We start from the raw sequence: 19,475 nt of genomic DNA on the forward strand, positions 1-19,475 counted from the left end.
CAAGTAATACAGAAGTACATTCTTATAAAAAATGAGATTTACAAATAAGGCTCACGTCCTCTTTGACCACAACTCCCTGAAGTATCCTGTCGTATGATTGATGTATATATTTCCAGATGATTTGTATGCATTTGTATATTAACATACAGTATTGTTTTGTGATTGTGTGTCTTCAATAACTGAACAGATACTATAATATTGTACCACAACTTGCCTTTTCACCCAACATTGTGTCTTAGAGTTCTTTCCACATTAATATATGTATATTTTTGATATTGTTAAATAGCTGCATGGCATCCCATAATACAGATGTATCATGACTTATTTAGTCATTTTGTTATTATTGAATGTTTATGCTATTTTCAGTTTTTCCCTATTACAGACCAGATTGTAATGAACATCTTTGTTCCAGCCTCCCCTCAGGCAGACGCTGAGAAATGGAGTGGTTGGCTCATAATTCTGTCATTCTTTTATTTATTTATTTATTTATTTTAGAATTTCTTTTTGTTTCTTTCTCTTTTTTTGTTTTTGTTTTGTTTTGTTTTGTTTTTTGAGACAAGTTTTGGCTCTGTCACTCAGGCTGGAGTGCAGTGGCAAGATCTTGGCTCACTACAGCTTCTGCCTCCCTGGCTCAATCTTGGCTCACTACAACTTCTGCCTCCCCGGCTCAAGTGATCTTCCCACCTCAGCCTCCTGAGTAGCTGGGACTACAGGCGTAAACCACGACACCTGGCTGATTTTTGTTTTTGGTAGAAATGAGGTTTCACCATGTTGCCTAGGTTAGACTCGAACTCCTAGGCTCAAGTGATCCACCTGCCTTGGCCTCCCAAAGTGTTGCAATTGCTAGGCTCATGCCTGGCAATTCTGTCATTCTTAAAGTAGAGGACTTAAATAAGTTAAACTTTAAATCATTTCCAGTAATTACCCAGCTATAATTGGGGTCTCATGTGGCCTAGTCTTTGTTCCATCTTCATTCAAAGAAACAACAGCTTGACAGAAAATATAATTGAACACAATTGCATGTTTTACTTGAACGCTTGGGATGCCCCCAACGGTAGTGTGGTGGTGGGGCTGGGGGCAGGAGTCAGAGTTAGAAGTATATTATTTTCAGTGAATTTGTTTGTGTGTTGCTTTCAGGTATTATTTTGATTATTTTGATTTCAAATAAAATTGTGTTTCTCCTTGTTGAGATTGGCAAGCCAGTTTTGTGTCTATATTATTTTAAATTATGCATATACACACAGAGAGGAAAGGTACAAGTGGTTGCAAATTAAAGGAGGAGAAAGAATACAAGGTTAAACCTTTCCCCCACATCTGTTCCCTAATTTTCTTGCTAGAGACCCTGTCTACTTCCAGTCTCATATGTGTCCTGTTACCTGTTTAAGCGGATCTGCTTAAATACAAATGGTAGCATACTGAGCATATAGTTTGGACACTTGTCTTTTAAATTTTTTAATTATGGAAAAATTCAAACATGTACAGGAGAGGATAGTGTGATAAATCCCTCTGTACTTACCATTTGGCCTCAAGAATTATCAGTATATTGCTTTTGCTTTTTCAGCTATATGAAACACTTTGGATCTTATTCCAATTCAGTTTGTTTAAACTTGCCTCATTTATTTTCACGGTTGCTTAGTATTCTATAATAAAGATGTTCCATAATTCATTTATCCAGTCCCCTTTAGATGGACATTTATATTGCTTCCCATCTTATGTCACTACAAACAATGCTGCAATAAATATACTTTTACATCCATGTTTGAATAAATCTGTAAGAAATTCCTGGAAATAGAATTGCTGTGTCAAAGAGATATGCATTTAAAATATTGATATAAGTACTGCCAAATAGCCTATTGATGGAATTCCACTAATTTTCACTCTCACTAAGAGTATCCAAGATGGCTGACTTCTTCATATGCTTACCAACACAATGTGTTATCACACTTCTAATCTTTAAAATATGCTCACCTAGTTTGTTTCTAAATAGACATGAAATCTATTTAGTAAGTTGTAAAATCCTACCTATCTAGTGGGTCGAAGTCAGTATAGAATAGAAAATATCAAAGAACATCACTTACAAAGACATCACTTTGTAAAAAAAATACAAAGAACATCACTTACTTGAGGGCAAGTGTAGTTTTGTGAAACTTTGGCTTCAGTCACATAAGTCACACATTTGTGTACGTGTGTGTATAAACTGAGTTATTACATAAACATACAATTTTTACTGTGAGTCTTGGTCTAAAGAGTTTGAAAACATTACCCTACAATGATGACAGCTACTTTCTAGAATGTTCTTCTCTCATGTTTACTTCTCATTCCAAAATGAAAAAGAAAATTCCTTAAGCCCTCTCTTACTTACCCTTCCCTCTTTCCCTTATGCTCCTGGTTTTATCCTGTGAGAAAAATGTTCTGATGCACACCCACTTCTGTACCTCTCCCTGCGGGTCACCCAATCCCTCCTCACTTCCTGCTGGAATCAGAGCTGGCACAGAAGGCCTCTCCTTAGAGGGCCTCAGGAATGAGTTGCTGATGACATTATTTTACAAAGGGGGCACTATTTACATTTAGGGCAGCACTAGTCTCCAAGGTGAGGGGTTATCCTGTGCATTACAGGGCATTTAGAATCCTTGGCCCCAGACACGAAATGCCAGGAGCAACCTCCTAGTCGCTGCAATAGTGGTAACGCCCCCCTCCTTACCTTTCTAAGTGCCCCCTCGGGGGCTATGGAAAGCCTGGCTGCTGGTGCTGGTGCTGGTGCCTGCTTGTGCCTGGGGGTGGTAGAAACAATAGCTAAGGTTGTACTCTACATGACTTTTGTCCCAATCACCTTTCTTTAAGTCTTGCTTACCCTGGGGCCTTTATATGCATTATTTCTTCTGTGTGGAATACTCTATGCCCCTAACTACCGTACACAGACACACACACACACATACACACACACACACACACACACACACACTGCTTAGCCATCTCCTTTACTCATCCTTCAGGTCTAAATATCAGAAGCTCTTGTGGTGTGCCATTCTCTTCCTTTGTCACGCTTACCACAGTCATCACACTGTCCCGGTTTTTTGTTCTTCTGTTCATGACCCGAATCTCCCCCTGATTCTCTCCCTCTGTGAGGGAGAACTACATCCACAAATGTATCCCCAGTGCAGCGTCTAATACCTAGAAGGCATTCAATAGATAATTAGAGGGAGAATGACTTAGCTATGTTCTCATTTTGTATCAGGAGAGGCATGAACGGATGCCTATTTCCTAAGGGTACCAAATAGTCCGTTTTCCTTTGGTGACTGAGGCTCTTGGCTGCCTGGGAACTGATAGTCAAGAAGTTCTGATGAATTATCCTGGACAGGCATGTTAGCCAGGGGCTTGGCAGGAGCAGAGGGACACTCAACCCCAGAAGTCTGCAGAGTATGAAAGGGCCTGTTTACAGAGGCGTCAGAAGGCGTAGGGGATCTGCAGTAGGTGGTGCAGCAGCCTGGGGACTTGCACCAGCAGGGGGCCATTGCTATGTTGTTGTGAAGTGCAGGAGGAGTCGCCTGGACCTTGAAAGAGAAAGTTGTATGGAGGAGCGACCTGAGAGGAGCTGTGGCATTTGGCCAAGAGACTTGGTCAGCCCGTAGTGACAACTCAGGAAGAAAGCAAGGGAATGAATGCCCCAACCACTCCTTCCTCTTACCCCCTCATCTCCTGCCAGGGCTTGCCATTGGCTTAACCCAGTGGACAAGGAGCCTGAAGATGCAGTCCACGTGGACCAACCTCCCTGGGCCCAGTGGACAAGGGCAGAGAGGGGTCTGAAAGATAAACAGAAGATAGCCGGGGCAATGATTACCTCAGGGGACAGTAACGGGGTGGACTTGAGGACTGTACCGTGGAGCAGTTAGGACCATGGCCACCAGAGACAGAGTCCCTGCACTAAAGTCCTGCCTCTTCCACCCCCTAGGTATGTCATCTCTCTCTTTGCCTGTTTTCTCTTCTGGAAAATGGGAATAACAATGGTGCCCAGCACACAAGAGTTGTGTGGACATTGAATGTGTTATATCACATGTCAAGTACTTAGAGAAGTGGTTGGTGCATGGTAAGTGCTCAATAATTATTAGTGATTATTATTTATTATTAGTAAATTGTCATTTGGGGCATCATTCTCTTAGGCTTGCACAGAAATTTATTTTTTAATTAATTAATCTATATATTTTTCATAAGCTATTGGGGTACAGGTGGTATTGGGTTACATGAATAAGTTCTTTAGTGGTGATTTGTGAGATTTTGGTTCACCCATCATCCGACCAGTATGCACTGTACCATATTTGTAGTCTTTTATCCCTCACTCCCTCCCACTCTTCCCCTCAAGTCTCCAAAGTCCACTGTATCATTCTTATACCTTTGTGTCCTCATAGCTTAGCTCCCACATACCAGTGAGAACATATAATGTTTGGTTTTCCATTGCTGAGTTCCTTCACTTACAATAGTAGTCTCCAGTCTTATCCAGGTCACTGCAAATGCTGTTAATTCATTCGTTTTTTATGGCTGCATAGTATTCCATCATATATATTATATATACATGGTCTATATATATACACTACGTATATTTTGTGTGTGTGTGTGTATATATATATATCACAATTTCTTCATCCACTTGTTGATTGATGGGCATTTGGGTTGGTTCCATGATTTTGTGTTGTGAACTGGGCTTGCACAGAAATGTAAATGGGAGGAGAAAATGGATAACCCCATCCCTTTTGTTGAAGGATGGGGTTTTGCCAAAGTAAAAGAGAAATAAAACTTAATGACAGTGGACATGGTTCCTTGGTGCAGGAAAGATCCCCCCTCCTTTTCCATTACGGGGCCTGACCCCAGCTTTGAAATTGTGAAGTTTTGATTGCTAATACAAATTGAATTTATTTATTTTTTTCTCACTTTCAGCAATGCCATCTTTTTTAAAAAATAAGTATAGGCTGATGAAACATATTTAAATGGAGAGATTAAATTAGTTTTCATTTGCTACTTTGAAATGTTTTAATCCCCTGGAGAGAATGATTAAAGCTCTTTGCAGAGGGTAGGGCTGTTTTTTTGTTTTTTTGTTTTTTTTTGAGATGGAGTCTCGCTCTGTCACCCGGGCTGGAGTGCAGTGGCCGGATCTCAGCTCACTGCAAGCTCCGCCTCCTGGGTTCATGCCATTCTCCTGCCTCAGCCTCCCAAGTAGCTGGGACTACAGGCACCCGCCACCTCGCCTGGCTAGTTTTTTTTTGTATTTTTTAGTAGAGACGGGGTTTCACCGTGTTAGCCAGGATGGTCTCTATCTCCTGACCTCATGATCCGCCCGTCTAGGCCTCCCAAAGTGCTGGGATTACAGGCTTGAGCCAGCACACCCGGCCAGGGGTGTATTTTTTTAAGTCGATGTTTATATTCAACATTCCATTTTTGCATTTCCTGGTGTTGGCGGATAAAATGATTTCATTGCCCGCCTCACCAATGGACCACAGTGAGAGGTCGGGGTGGGAGTAGGACTGAAGCTGCTGCTGGGAAGGAATAATCAAATAACAAGAATGCTTTGTAAAGACAGGCAGTAGGGGCCAGACATGGTGGCTCACACCTGTAATCCCAGCACTTTGGGAGGCCGAGGCAGGCGGGTCACCTGAGGTCAGGAGTTTGAGACCAGCCTGGCCAACATGGTGGCACCCTGTCTCTACTAAAAATATAAAAACTAGCTGGGCATAGAGGCTCATGCCTGTAATCCCAGCTACTACTCAGGAGGCTGAGGCAGGACAATCACTTGAGCCCGGGAGGCGGAGGTTGCAGTGAGCCGAGATTACGCCACTACACTCTAGCCTGGGCAAAAGAAAAAAAAAGAGAAAGAAAAAGGTAGTAGGAAGTAAAGGACGCCAAGAAACAAGAAGATGGACATAGCATGTCCTGACAAAGGAACAAGCCACGCTGTCCAATAATAATAAATATACACACAGATATATAGAGAGGTATATCTGTATATGCATATGTATAGAGATAGATAGATATTTTGGATTAAAATTTTTAAAATAAGAACAAATAGTTGGAACGAATGGGGAATTCTCTCAGGCATCAGAGAGAAGTTCCCAGATTGTCACTGACACATAATGTATTATGCTGATTAAATGTAACTAAAATATTTATGGAAAGAGAACATTAAACCTTATCCAGCTGCCACTGTCCTGGATATGGATGAGAGCACTGGGTTGAGAGTCTGGAGAACTGGGTTCTCTGGAGCTTCCTCTCCCTGGTTTGTGACTCTCTCAAGACACCAAGTTTCTTAGCCTCACATCCTCATTATAATAGCTCCACTTGTTACTTTGAAAGATTTGGGTTGGTGAGAATGAAAATCCTTTGTAGGCAGCCTTAAAAAGGAACGAGTTTGTATCCTTTGCAGGTACATGGATGAAGCTGGAAGTCGTTATCCTCAGCAAACTAACGCAGGAACAGAAAACCAAACACCACGTGTTCTCACTTATAAGTGGGAGCTGAACAACAACAACACATGGACACAGGGAGGGGAACAACACACCCTGGGGCAGGTCATGGGGTGAGGTACAGGGAAGAGAGCAGTAGGAAAAATAGCCAGTGCATGCTGGGCTTAATACCTAAGTGGTGGGATGATCTGTGCAGCAAACCACCATGGCACATGTTTACATATGTAACAAACCTGCCCAACTTACACATGTACCCCAGTACTTAAAATAAAATTTTTTTTAAAAAAGAAAATCCTTCAAAGAATATAAAATTATCTATAAGAACATAGCATATGGGAACAACACACAGTGGGGCCTGTTGAGAGGTGGGGTTAAGGGGAGGGAGAGTATTTGGAAGGATGGCTAATGCACGCTGGGCTTAATACCTAGGTGATGGGTTGATCGGTGCAGTAAACCATTATGGCACATGTTTACCTGTGTAACAAAGCTGCACATCCTGCACATGTACCCCAGAACTATAAACAAAAACAAAAAATGAAAAAAAGTTTGGAAAAAAACAAAGGCTATTGAATAAAACAAACATGAATACCAAAAAAAAGGGAACATAACATATGTTTAAGTGTAATAATAAGCATATGCTAAAGATCCATTCATCAACCAACAATTTGCTGTGCATGTACCATGTGCCAGGCACTGTGTTAGATCCTGGGAATCCAGGGGCGACTACTTTGAGGGATAGAGAAAGCAGTGCTAGATGTGTATGTCAGTAGAGAGAGATTAGAATTCAACTGCTCTACGACTTTTATATTGTCTTGGATGAGGGTGCAGAAATGGATTCATTTTAGATTGAGTCACATAAGCATATTAAAAAATGGAAGGTAACTACTGAGAGAATACGCAAAGAATATAACTTCTAAACTAGCAGTGGGAGAAATAGAAGACAGGAAAGGCAGGGAAGGGAACCATGGACAAAGCAGAGTAAACAGAAAATACAAAATCAAATGACAGAATGAACTTCAAATATAGCAGTAATCATAGATACAAATGGTCTAAACTCACCAGATAAAAGATAAGGATAAAAAATGGGGCAGTGGTGGTAGGGGGAAATCCAGCTATATCTAACACATAAAATACGGAGAAAGGTTGCAATAAAACATGGTCCTTTTCTGGGGGTAGATTATAATTGTGTCAAACATGTCTTTTATCTCTACTTACATTTTCCCCTTTCTCTGGGGACTTTATACTAAAGCAGGGATTATGTTAAATTGACTGAGGAGAAATCAGGGGTGAGGGAGAAATGAAAGGAAAGAGGATTTATTGAGTCAGGTACTGTGCTGGGTGGTTTTTAAAAGGGAAGAAACTGGCATAGGATAGAAATGTACATTCTGGTATAGCTTATGGTCAAATGCCCAGACCGTGGTGTCAGACAGACCTGGACTTGGTTTCCAAATCATTTAATCATTCATTTACTCATTTAACTAATATTTATTGAATACCTACTATGAGTGAAGAAGTCTACTAAGAAGTCACTTTAATCTCTCTATGACTTAGTTTCCTCATTGTATCAGTTATCTATTACTACAAGAGTGCTGTGTAAGAAACAACTACAAAACCCCCGTAGCATGTAACAATAAACACACTCTTATTGCTCACTAGTCTATGGGTTGGCTGGGCAGTCATGCTGATCTGGGAGGAACTTGGCTAATCTTGCTCAGCTTGATGATGGGTCTGCAATTAGTTGGTGAGTCTCTGGGAACTGGCTGGTCTAAGATGGCCCTGGTTAGGAAGCCTTGGTTCTATCTTATGTGGCTTCTCATCTTCCAGCAGGCTAGCTTGGATTTATTGTCATGGTAGAGGAAGGGATGAGAGACAGAGAGAGAGAGAGAGAGAGAGAGAGAAAGTGCAAGACCTCTTAAAGTCCAGGCTCATAGCATTCTATTGGCCAAAGGAAGCACAGGTCAAACTCAATTTAAAGGTTGGAGAAGTTAACTCCATCTCTTGATGGGCAGAGCTACAAAATTACATTGCAATGTGAAGTCACGTTGCAAGGGGCATGGGTACAGAGAAAGGAAGAATTAAGGCCATTTTTGCAACCAATCTACCACACTCATCTAGTTATGCAGAGATAATATTAGCACCTACTTCTTAGAGTTATTGTGAGAATTCAGTGAGATCATGCATATAAAGCAGTGATTTCGAGTCAGGCTTGCAGGAGGCACTCAGCAAATATTAGCCATTGCTGCTGCTGCTGTTGTGATCATCAATGTTAATGTTATTATTAATTTGGGTCTTCCTCATCCCTGTGCATCTGCTCAATGCAGTTCAGAGGTTCAAATCCCCTAGTAGCTTCTGCTTCTCCGTGCCTGATTGCTTTTTCTCTTATTAAAAGAGCAAGTCGGTTGATGGAAAACTTCCTTGATTTTGTGAATGCAGATGCCACTGTGTGTTAGCATCCTTTGGCCATTAACTGTCAAGGCAGCAAGGCAGCGATCTATTTAAAGAACATGTAGGTGCCTCTGCTTTTTGCCGTCAAAGCTGTGCCAGGGATGGAGATACCTCTGAAGTAGGGGCAGAAGGGTCCTGACATGAGACAGACCCTCTGTTTGCCATCTGCATTTACTCAAGAAAGGGGAATTAATTGCCTAGTGAGGTTTGGTTTCCTTATGTTAATTAATGATGCTAGCAGCTGAACGTGAATAGGATATTGTTTATTTTTACTTCCAAAGGAGAGAGATTGAGCCTTGAGTCAGAAATGAGCGCAGGCTGCAATTCTGCTAAATTCTATAGTCTTGCTCACAATACCGCAGCAGGATGGGTGCTTTTTTGGCTGAGCTAGGAGAAAAGGTATTGCTGGGCCTTGGCTTTGTTGGAGCTCCTGTTTATTGACAAGGAAAGAATCTCCAAAATGCTTTTTGTCATGTAGGATAAACCTCAACAGTGGTGAATTCATAGGCCTGACATCAGCTTCTCTTCCATATGGGAGGCACCAGCATTTACAGAAAGAATTCACATTTGGGGAGAAGAGCATAACAAATTTATTGACAGAAATTCCCACCAATCTTAATTTTTTTAAAAGAAGGGAAACACCTTCTTTTGAGTTCCTTCCCCAAACACAAGAAGAGCCAGAGATGAAATGTGTTAGTGATTCATCAAAAAACAGATTTTAGTTTCCCTTATTTTTAGAAGTAGCTGTCTAGGTATTGGGTTCTGTCAAATGAGAGAGAGATTATATTTGGAAATCCTAATTATGGAGAGGCTTTCTTTAAAAAGCAGCCTAAAGCCAAACTGGCTCCCACTGATGTTTCTTTGGTTGTTTCTTTTTTCTCTTTAATCCTTCTGACACCCTGAAAGTAGTTCACACATAGAATTAAAAGAATCCATTTTGCCCATCCTCAATGTTTACTTGACTTGTAGTTCCAGAAGCCATAATCTCATTCTCTGGCCATCACTTTGAAGAATAATGTCAGGAAATATATGAATTTAAATTTTTTAGTTGGAACACAATTCGAATAGGCTAAAGCAAAGCAAAACGACACTAACGAAAGGCAGGGGAACGTATTGTCTTACATTATGGAAAAGTATGGGGGCTTCAGGCATGGCTGGATTCAGGTGCTCATATAACGGCATCAGGAATCAGTTTCTTACATTGCTCTCTCTCTTTTGCATAGGCGTCAACTTCAGACTGGAGGATACAAAGAAGCCCCTTGGCAGCCCCAAGCTTACATTGTAGCAGCTTAGCAACCCCAATGAAAACGATATGCCTCTTTCCTAAGAATGCCTGCAAAAGTTTCAGATAGGAATCTCATTGGCTTGCATTGGGTCACATGCCCTTCTTTGCACTAATCATTGTGGCCAGGGGATGAGACAGATGGATTAATTAGGTATGGACATGTGCTAACTCTTGGAGTATAGGGAGGCATCAGCTCCACCCAAACCTCCACCCTAATGGACTGACTGTGGGGAAGGGGTGGTTTACCAGAAGGACAATCAGTAACAGGGAATGCATGCTTACCTGGAAAAGGTAGCAGAAAGTCTTTGGGACAATGTGCTAGTCTGGGTCCTCCAGGAAACAGACACCAGGACAGGAATAGATGTGCTAGGATTTAATTAAGGGAAAGGCTGACGGGAGAAAATAGGGAGGCAGCCAGAGAAGGCATAAGGAGCCACTGGACCCCCAAATGAAGGGGAGAGGGAAAGAAGGCTGGGAGCAAGTGTCCTAGACTCTCATGTGGCCTAAAGGCACTTCAGCAAGGCGTCGAGGAGTCTCCAGCCAAAGTCTCTGTCGGAGGAGTCCTATGTCTCCCAGAGACAGGCCGGTTTTAGTATCCCTGCAGTATTCTGTTATTGACTGGGAGCTGCCCATGGGAAGCATGGCCTCATTCGCACTGATGGATTTGAGAGTGCAGCAGCTGGGGCCTTCAGCCAATTAAGCTTCCTGTAGCTGCAGGTCTGCGAGGTACTTTCTCATGGCCACTATATAATAACTCATATTCATACAGTATCATATAGATTAAAAGGTGATTTTATAGCTGTTGGTTTAGTTTGATAATGTGATCATCACCCCATTCCATTGTATAGATGGAGAAGGTGAGGCAGGGCTGATTATGATTTATTCTAGGGGGCTTCGCTAGTTAGTGAGGAAGTGGACTCACACCCTGACCACCATCTCCATACCCATCACACCTCCACTGTACGGGAGGTTGAATAATGTCCCCCTAAAATCCATGTCTACCCAGAACCTCAGAATGTGACCTTGTTTAGAAATGGAGTCCTTGCAGATATAAACACTCAGGTTAAGATGAGGTCGTACTGGATTAGGGTGAGCCCTAAATCCAAATGATTGACGTCGTCATACAAAGAGAGAAATGGACACAGACATAAAAGACACAGAGGGAAGAAGCCCATGGGGTGGTGGTGGCAGAGATTGGAGTGAAGCAGCCACAAGCCAAAGAACTCTAAGAACTGTCGGCCACTGCCAGAAGCTGGGAGAGAGGCCTGGAACAGATTCGTCCCCAGAGTCTTCAGAGTGAACACGGCCCTGCTGAGGTCTTCAGTGAAATTGGCAAACTTTTCCTTCAGTATCTCTTTCTGTATTCCTTGTCTGTTCTTCCTTTTCTCCCCTTTATGTAACCAGCACTCTCATAATGCCTCTCTTTTGGGGGCTCATGTTGGCTTCAAGCTTCATCTTTTTAAAAAAAATTTATTGATTGAAGGGGTACATGGGCAGGTTTGTTACATGGATGTATTGCATTATGGTTAGGTTTGGGCTTCTAGTGTAACCATCACCCAAATAGTGAAAAATATACCCCATGGGTAATTTTTCAATCCTCACCCCTCCCACTCTCCCTGCTTTTGGAGTCCCCAGTGCCTGTTCTTTCCCTCTGTAGGCCTCATTTTTGTGAAAACATCTCGTGTCCCCTAGGTTTTCTCTTCTCCCTTCAAAACTTACCTATCCTGTGTCCATTCTCTCAAATCTCTTTCCCCTGTTAAGGATAAGGGGATAAACGTAATCTTGCAAATTAGAAAGGAGTATTTCTTCCAGATAACACTGGCATTTTCATGATGATTTTTATTGCCTTCAGATTCAGCAGGCATTTGTTGAACACGTGCTATTTGCTGAGCTCCACATGGGCCCTTTCCTGTGTTTTAATCCTGTTTTATCCTTACAAACATCTAGGCAGTAGACACTCTTCTTCCATTTTACCGATGAAGGTGGAGTGTCTCAGAACCTCTGCTTCCTTTCCCTGCAGCTCTCTATGGGGGTGTCAGGATGGCCAACAAGGAGACACAATTTTGTGTTTTGATACCCTGCAAGACTGAGTTAAGAATGACTTGAAACTTATTAAATTATCCTCTGGTAGCCGGGCATGGTGGCTCAAGCTGTAATCCCAGCACTTTGGGAGGCTGAGGCGGGCGGATCACCTGAGGTCAAGAGTTTGAGACCAGCCTGGCCAACATGGTGAAACCCTGTCTCTACTAGTACTATAAAAAAAAAACAGAAACAAACAAACAAACAAAAACAATTAGCGAGGCCTGGTGGCGCATGCCTATAGTCCCGGCTACTGGGGAGGCTGAGGCAGGAGAATCGCTTGAGCCCAGGATGGGGAGGTTGTAGTGAGCCAAGATCACTACACTCCAGCCTGGGTGACAGAGTAAGACTCCATCTCAAAGGGAAGCAAACAAAAACCATATCCTCTGTAACTTACCTGGTTCCCTTGAAAAACCAACAGGCATTTCCAAGTGCAGCCAGACTTGTGTCCCTTGGGATTTTCTCTCTGTTCATTTACTCTGCTGGAAAGGGCTAGCGAGTGGTTCTTGGGTTTGTCGTGTGATTAAACAGGAATGGTCCACGTGGCTGCTACTTTAGAACCATCGACTCTGGGCATGAGACTTGCAGCTGATCTCCTCCCTGCAACCATCGCTTCCCATTTTTTTCTCCAAGCCTCCTCTTCTGTGTGGCTCAGGACTATGAGAGAGCCCTTGGGTGAATGGGGGCCCTGAATTTCTCTCTGTTCAGTTTCTTTGTAGTTTCCTGGGTGTGGTCATGTTGGTGGAGGATCAGTGAGCTATTGGCATTGGCCCAGAGGAAGAACCTCTCACCCAGGAAATAATTGACTTGTAAAATGGTGCCGTTTTCATCCATTCATTTATCCACTCAATCATTCGTTCATTCATCAGCTATTTATTTGGTATTTATTCTGTGCCAGGCCATCATGTTAGATACACAAGATAGACATGGTTTCTGTCCTCAAGGAACAGCTATAGCCAGCAATTCTGGCGTTGATCTGGGATGATGATCTACTCCAGGTCTTCGTATTCAAAGAGGGAAGCATCTAGAAAACACGGAGCTTCTTGCAGAATCCTTTAGTGACTGACATATTCCATTGCCAATAACTAAATATGCAGTTCAGGGTGGTCAGATGTCTCTCCCACTTCCCCACACTGGGGATCATGATGGAAGGAGACAGGCTATTATGGAAGCTGAATTATGTGCAATGGGGGCAGAGAAGAGGAGGATCCAACCATATTGGGAGCAGTTCGGGATGGGTCCTGGGGAGAGTGGACAGATACTCTGTTCCTGTCCCGTGTAGGCCCTTCAGTGTTTATTCAATGCAACACAATGCTTAGGAGCATAGGCTCTGACATGAGACAAATGTGAGCTAAGCCCCTGCTTGATTACCTGCTAATGCATGAGGCTCAGTCTTCTCATCTGAGAAATGGGGATTAATTTTAGGATCTATTTTCCAGGGTCGCTCTGAGTGTTAAACAATATCCTGAATGTAAAGAACTTAGCTGAAGTCTTGGGAATTTGCTGTTATCATCCTTCATAAACTCTGGGGAGACTACCAGAAATCAGAAAAGAGGAGCTTCAATCTGGACTGGTGTAATCAGGGAGGTCTCCTTGGGGGAGGTGACCTTTTGGTCTCTAAGCTTGGCAAGAACAGGGATGGTATTACTTTTCCGTCTTTCTGTGTTCTTAGTACTAGGCATAAATCAGTCTTCAGCATATGCTTGTTGAGTGAATAGTTGAGTTACTGACCAGGATCTTGAAGGAAGAATAGGAAATGCGTGTGGAAGGGACTTTTAGTCACGCATTCTCTCTTCCCCAGGGACCGTACTTATGAATGGAGTCATATTTTCTATTTCTCCTTATTTTCTTTTTAATAAAGAGATTACAGCTTTTCATGGTTATAACAAGACTATTCTGGTGTGGAGCTGCTTCACTTCCCTTGGTATGGGATATGCCACTATTTATTTAAATGACCCCCTGTTGTCAGACACTTTGCTTGTTTCCAATTTGTCATTATTGTAAGAGATTCTGTGATGATCATCTCTGCACATACATTGAATTATTTCCTTAGGTTAAATTCCTGGACAGAGTCTCATGGGTCACCTGGTAGGTATGTGTAATGTCTTAAGATTTTGGACACACAGTGTTAGATCACCCTCCAGAGAGGCTGTGCCCGTTTCCCTTGCCACCTGCCCGTCAGCTCAATCTGCTGCCTGAGAGATGGGCTCTCACCATTTCTGCAGCACTTGTCACTGCCTTCCCTGCTTGGCCAAGTGGGAATCGTGGGGTGAGCTCGTCTCTCTGTTCTTCAAGCCTGCTGGATATCTGTTGTGTCACGTTAGGATTACGTAAGTGTGAGGCTGAGAAATCTCCTTGGAGGAGAGAAACTCCCCAGATGTTGGAGTCAGCGCTGGAGTAGGGAAGAAGAGGTGCTCAGGGCATTGAGAGACTGGTTACGTTGCATCCCCCCAAACCCCTACCCCACTTCCCTGGTCTCCTGTGGAGTTAACCTTGTCCAATCTCTTCCTACCTCACTTGCATAATAGAAAGAAACATTCTCTATGCTCTGTGTCCCACATCCCTTTTAAAACTCTTGCCACACTTGTCACACTCCTGTCACATTATTCTGTATCTCTGTTGGCCGGTAGCTTGGAAGGGTGGAGTCTTAATCATTTTGGTATCTCCAGCATCTGACATAGAATAACCATAAAAAAATGAATAAAGTGAAGGTAATAATAATAGTAGTAGCTAATGTGTTGGGCACCTACTATGTGCCAAACCCTTTGTATATTTTATCTCATTGAATAATCCCAAGAAACCAATGTTGTACATATTGTTATTAGTATCCTCATTTTACAGACAATGAGGCTAAGGCACGGAGAGGTAAAGTGACTTGCCCAAGCTCACACAACCGGCGAGTGGAAAAGGTGGGACTCGAAGCCAGCGCCCTCTCAATTATTCTGCTAGGCGCTTGGTGAGTGTCTTAGCCACTAAGTGGGAAGCCAGCTTTTCCTCTGCTCCCTCCTTAATACTAGCTTATTTCTAGGAGATTTGACAGTTATATATCCCCCGCAGAGATGAGAAATCTGGTTTACTCATTTCCAGGGAAAAGCAAACTAGGGTCTCGAGAGGATCTTCTTGGAGGAGTGCTTTGAAAGACCTCCCTGGAAATAGATCTCTCTCTGACTTCCCCATCTCCAATCACACTGCCTGGGGTCACTCCTTTATGAATTCATTCATTTCCCATCAGAGCGTAAAGCTCCTTTCGAAAATGTAGATTCAATAAAGCTGGGGTAGGGGTGGGTAGAAAATGTAGAATCTTCCAGCAAATATCAGGCCCCTTCAACCTTAATACCTTAGTGGGCATAAAGGCATCTGAACTTTCTCCTCAAGCTGCTATTCCTTACTGTTCTTTTCACTTGTTCGAATTCAGGCCAGCTCAGGTCCAACCTCACCCCCAGGCAGGTTTTCCAGCCTCTCCCATCTTATTCGGCCTTCTCCCTGCAGCAGCCACTCCAGTATTGCTCTTCTGAGGTGATGATCTAGCCCAGGTCCCCCTAAAATTGTTCAAAGACAGCAGCATTTTGAAGATAAGGGGCTCTTTGCAGAATCCCGTGAACTATGGTCGTATCTCATTTATGGTAACTAAACATGCAATCTGGGGTGGTCAGATACCAGTAAGTTTTATGAGATTCCAGGAAAACAAAAGTTGCAAGCATCAACAGTTCTAAGAATAATTCGTTTATTCAATATTGACCAAGCATCAGATTTGTTCTGGCCCTTGATAACTCAGAAATACACAAGATCGGGCTGTGTTCTTGGAATGTCCAGTCTGGTGGGGGAGCCAGTTATATGTAGGGTGGACACAGGGAGAAGGTGAGGTTTTGTTGCAGGAGTTCAGATGAGGAAAATGCAGTCAGCCTTCAGTAAGTGCTTGTTACAGGCTAGAAACAGATTCCGATTCTGGAGAGGACCTGGGAGAGGAAAGGTCCTACGTGCTTACTTTATTCTTTTGGCCTAAGATTGTGTTTTGGTACTTACTGGCTTAATGGGAAGCTGGCCTTAAGAGACACAGCTGTGGCTGGGTGAGGTGGTTCAAGCCTATAATCCCAGCAGCACTTTGGGAGGCCGAGGAGGGCGGATCACCTGAGTTCGGGAGTTTGAGACCAGCTTGACCAACATGGAGAAACCCCATCTCTACTAAAAGTACAAAATTAGCCAGGCACGGTGGTGTATTCCTGTAATCCCAGCTACTTGGGAGGCTGAGGCAGGAGAATCACTTGAACCCGGAAGCGGAGGTTACAGTGAGCCGAGATTGTGCCGTTGAACTCCAGCCTGGGCAACAAGAGCAAAACTCCATCTCAAAAAAAAAAGAAAAAAAAGAAAAAAAAGAGAAAGATACGGCTGCATGGTGGGGGGCAGAGGGTAGTTAGGCAAATTTAGCATACCCAGAAGAATGATTTCAGGACCGACTGATTTTCAGATTTCAGGGCAGATAATGCTATGGAGGTGATGGAAATGACATTATGTCACTGCTGTAAGTGGGAATATAATAATTTTCTAATGTGCTTTAAAGTAAAAATGTAACATCTAAACATTGAAAAAATAAACATCCTTAGACCACCTAACTTCACCTTTTGGATCTCAGCACAGCATGTATCGCTCTTTGGAAGACACCTCTCTTCCATAATAAGTAATAATCACAATGGCAATGATAATGAATAAAGATGACAGACATGGGGCTGCCTATGTGCTGGGCTCTACTCTAAGTGCTTTAACATATATTAGCTAATGTGATCCTAACAACCACCATATGAGGAAGTGCTATCATTTGCTTTGCAGATAGAGAAACTGAGGCAAAGAGAAGTTTAGTAACTTTCTCAAGGTCACACAGTTTGCATGTAGCAGAGTCAGATTTGAACACTGGCAGCCTAGCTCTAGAACCTGGCCTCTTAACCATTTCATTATGCCATCTCTGCTGTTGCTGTCCTTTTCCCCTTACTTATGGTCATTTTCGGCTGGACATTTTAACTACATTCCTTGAGGATAGGAGTCTGGATAAGCACGCAGCACATAGTAGACACTTAGTAAATGGTAGCTGCTATTCATCATTTAGAGTATATGAAACTCATTCCTATTCATTAGCTCAGTGCAACATCCTGGCTGCTTCAGGAGATGGGTGGGGAAGGTATTGTGGTCCCATTTTACAGTTGAGGAGACTGAGGTTCAGAGCATGCCAGTGACATGCCAAGGTCCCAAACTGGGAAGTAGGGGAGCTGAAATCAAACTCCGAATATCGGAGAAGGCAAGTCCAAGTTCCCTTCCCCTGGCAGAGCCTTGCCTGATAATGCGGAATTGACTGATTAATAAATAAGACTTGTTGACTTGTCTCGAAAGCTTGCTTCGCCAAGTCCTACTGTGTCTTTTCCTAAGGAGGTTAGTGGGCTTCCCTGCATTTCCCGTTTTCTTTGTGGGAAGGGATTTGTCAGTGCGCACAGGCCAATCTCAGGGACCCAGCAATCCTTTCTCTCTCTTTCTGTCTCATGTTCTTTCTCTCTTTTTCTTGCACACCAATCTCTTTGTTTCATTTACTTGTTCTATCTTTGACTGATTCCCTGTGATGAGTTGTGCTCCTGGAAAGCTGCCCTGTGACATTTCTTCCCTTTTGTGTCCCTGACAGTAGCATTTCCCTGGAGGCTCTTAAAGGAGAAGGAGGAGGGAGTGAAGAAGGCATGGATGCCCTAGCAGTGTCATCCAGCGACAAAGCCCGGTGTTCAGGCTAAAGCTTTGAGCATGTGTCCTTTCTCTTGTAGGGCACGCACACGGTATTGTTCAGAACAGGTTGCAGTATGATTGAAGCATTGGGTTCTTTGTCTCAGAGGGAGCTCAGTCGTGACTCCTAAAGCTGATTTGTTCTGGGCTTCTTAATGTAGGGTCCCCTGGCAGACTTGCTATATTGGTTTCCTATGCTGCTGTAACAAGTAACCGCAAACTTTGTGGCTGATGACAACACAGATTAATTATCTTACAGTCCTGGAGGTCAGAATTCCTCAAACCAAGGTGTCAGCCGTGGGGTTGTGTTCATTCTGGAGGCTCTCGAGGAAACTCTTTTCCTCACCTTTTCCATTTTCTAGAGCCTGCCCGCATTACTTACCTGGTAGCTTCTCCCACCATCTTCAAGACCAGTTACAAAGCATCTTCATACCTCTCCCTACCTCTCTTTCTCTCTCTCCCCCTCTCTCTTTTTCTCTCTCCCCCTATACTTCCATCAACACCTTTCCTCTCTGACTCTGGCCCTCTGACCTCCCTCCTGTAGGGACCCTTGTGATTACATTGGATTCACCCAAATAACCCAGGATGATCTCCCCACCTCAAGATCCTCAACTTAATCACTCCTGCAAAGTCCCATTTGCCACTTAAGGTAATCTATTAACGCCTTTTGGGGATGAAAATGTGGAAATCTTTTGGGGCCATTATTTTGCCTACCACACTTGCTAAGTGAAATGGGAGCATTCTCTTTTTCTGGGCTATCTCAGTGCTCATTTCCTTGGGAGACAGAAAAGCTCAGAAGATCTTGAGATAAACTGTTCAGATTCACACCCCATTCTCCCCCTCTTCCTAGCTGTGTTATCTTGGGCAAGTCACTTGAGCTCTCCATGTCTGATTTCCTCATCTTGAAAATGGGTAAATAGCGCAATACAACCTCCTTTCACTGTTGTCAGTCACGAATAGTGCTGGGGAGATAAAGCATGGCACCTGCTAAATAGTAAGTGCATGCCCCCTGCAAAAGGAGAGATGATTAGGAATTAGGAATGCCAGGTAGCATAATGATCATAAATTCACAGGGTCTTGGTTCAAATTCCAGTCTCACCACTTATGAACTCAATGGCCTCAGGCTAGTTGTTTTAGGAGTCTCAGTTTCATAAAACAGAAATGAAACCATTATCATCCTGAAACAGGATTTTTGGGAGGAGGAGATGATGCTGCTACACATATACGAATTGTGCAGGAGGTAGTGGGTAGCATTTGTTGCTGTAGCTATTACTACCATCATCATTTCCCATCCTCTTTGGGGTGATGGAATGTCTTACCGGGCTGCCTCTGCTCCATAAAACAAGGGTAGAGCAAGGCAGCTCGCTGAATTGGGGCCTGAGGAATCTTCGCAATGTTCTATCGTTGAATGAAGCCTCGAGAGCGTCAGAGCCTGGCTGGGCTCAGCCTTGAGGAGTCTGGGT

General features: G+C 43.2%; 1 protein-coding gene across 4 annotated transcripts in view; it reads left to right on the plus strand.

The window, feature by feature from the left end:
* RPH3A (rabphilin 3A) overlaps positions 1-19,475 on the plus strand; it is a 192,206-nt gene that overhangs the window by 51,737 nt on the left and 120,994 nt on the right. The window contains exon 1 of one of the 4 annotated variants that reach the window (XM_017946221.3): positions 3,990-4,084. The exons of 2 other annotated variants lie outside the window; for them this stretch is intronic. The gene's annotated coding sequence lies outside the window, so the exon portion shown is untranslated. Of the gene's footprint in view, positions 1-3,989; positions 4,085-15,196; positions 15,215-19,475 lie in introns of those variants that run through there. One more of the 4 variants, XM_017946224.2, reaches the window with a different exon arrangement.

Source organism: Papio anubis, chromosome 9 (genome assembly GCF_008728515.1).
Source record: "Papio anubis isolate 15944 chromosome 9, Panubis1.0, whole genome shotgun sequence".
NCBI classification, from domain to species: Eukaryota; Metazoa; Chordata; class Mammalia; order Primates; family Cercopithecidae; genus Papio; species Papio anubis.